At 36.8% G+C, this 2,151-nt stretch overlaps 1 pseudogene; it reads right to left on the bottom strand.

The window, feature by feature from the left end:
- The window catches only part of LOC107556019 (translation initiation factor eIF-2B subunit alpha-like), an 11,872-nt pseudogene that overhangs the window by 4,343 nt on the left and 5,378 nt on the right, over positions 1-2,151 (bottom strand).

Genomic DNA, 2,151 nt, shown 5'->3' with positions numbered 1-2,151 from the left:
GAATACTTAATTCGTGGCCATAATTTAGACTAAACGAAAAAATGTATTCTTAATTCGTGGCCATAATGTAGTCCTAGCATAAAAGAGAACTAGCCTATTCTAAATTCGTTGGCCATGATTGTCTGCATGTCATGATCTTGTCTGCATGTCACAACCGAATATAACCTTAGCCTACCTGTTTATGCATTTATTATGGTATGTAACTAGCTCACCTTTTTTGCGTAGCACATTCTCCTGCTTTCTGGCGATGTGCCGCTTCAGATTCCAATATTAATCTTTACTAACTCTCCCCGCACTCCCTCTCAGTTTCTTCTCCCTGCTCATTCTTAACTTAGATGTTTACTTTACATTTATGTATAAGGCTTGCAACTTCGTTGAAACAATATCCGAACTCCATAACTGCTCTACTATTCTCCATCTCTACAGATTCTCGATCTCGAACAAGCAAATCACCAAACGGCATTCTGGGTTGAGCAAGCGGAGCGGAATCTTCAGAAAGGCGCTCTGCGCTCTTAAGGAAATATTACCACTCCGCTCACTCTCCACTCCGCTCACATGCTCTGCTAGTGAATATGTGTTCCCTATTCTAAAGTGTTACCAACTGTGACCCTGGAGCACAAAACCAGTCATAAGGGTCAATTATAGGACAATATTGGGCCGAGATACAACTATTTGAAAATCTGGAATCTGAGGGTGCAAAAAAATCTAAATATTGAGAAAATCATCTTTAAAGTTGTCCAAATGAAGTTCTTAGCAATACATATTACTAATCAAAAATTAAGTTTTGATATATTTACGGTAGGAAATTTACAAAATATCTTTATGGAACATGATCTTTACTTAATATCCTAATGATTTTTGGCATAAAAGAAAAATGTATCATTCTGACCCATACAGTGTATTGTTGGCTATTGCTACAAATATCCCCCAGCGACTTAACACTGCTTTTGTGCTCCAGGGACACAAATGTTTATATTGCTGATATTTCTGATTAATAGTTTTTGGAACGACTAACTATTGATTCTGAGAACTGATTTGAGTAGTACGAGAATTAAAGCAATTAAGAGGTTCATTACTGTAACAAAACGACAACACTTACCTGACTGCAGCGTCAAGCACCACCATGACGGGGGTATTGAGTTTGCCTAATTTTTGAGCCATACGTTTACTAAGGGGCAAGAGGGGAAAGAAAACATTCATAAAAGACTAACATAAAACAATAAATACTATATAAACAATGTACGAATACATACTTTTAACATGTCTATTAGGGGTGGGAATCTTTTGGTACCTCACGATTCGACTCAAATTGATTCTCGGGTTCACGATTCGATTAAAAACTGATTCTTGATTTTAAATCAAATTTTGATTCGATTAATGCATAGATTTGATTCTAGGATACGGTTTTGTGTTACTTTCCTAGTAGACAGTTTGATAGTTCTTGATGGAAAAAAACCTCACTGAATTAAATGGAGACCTTGAAATTTATATTTTTTTCTTCTTCCTATTTTAGTCAACCCAATATTATAAAACAAATGCCATGTAATAATGACTCTTGAAGGTTTTCCTCTGTAGTCGTGCATTAATGGAAAACTACTAGTTTCTGAGAAAATGTATGCAAAACTGAAAAATGACTCTGAAGACGTTGTACTTTGTTCCAGTATTACTGCATGTTGTCTTTGTAGGGCAGAAGAGTAGACAGCAAGAGACACTCGAGCAGTGCACTGAAGACTCACCCTGTTGAATCCGGCTGTGATTCGGTGACATATACTGTAAAACGTTTGTTATCAGCTGCTGCATTTTCCAGAACCTTTCAAACCAATCGGGACGATGAGCGTGTCTTTGATGAAGGTGTGGCACAGTTTACCCACTTTGCCCCTGGACAGGGATATTTTCTTCAAGAAGAGCTCACCTCGCTCTATCATCACATTCTTACACTGTGAGAGATCCTGTGAAAAAGAGACAGCGACCATCACCATAACAAGATCAACCACACAAAAGTAACAATTGTGCATAAAAACATCGTAAAAAAAAATAACAACAGTGATTTAAGAGCATAAATAAAACAATGGGTATTTATTGAAAAAATGTCATTATTGATTCTCCTGAACTGCAATGCAATTGAAATGTGACACCAGGATTATTATAGTT

The sequence above is a fragment of the Sinocyclocheilus grahami genome, unplaced genomic scaffold (assembly GCF_001515645.1).
Source record: "Sinocyclocheilus grahami isolate Dianchi unplaced genomic scaffold, SAMN03320097.WGS_v1.1 scaffold553.1, whole genome shotgun sequence".
Classification (NCBI taxonomy): domain Eukaryota; kingdom Metazoa; phylum Chordata; class Actinopteri; order Cypriniformes; family Cyprinidae; genus Sinocyclocheilus; species Sinocyclocheilus grahami.
This window is presented reverse-complemented; position numbering and strand designations above follow the sequence as displayed.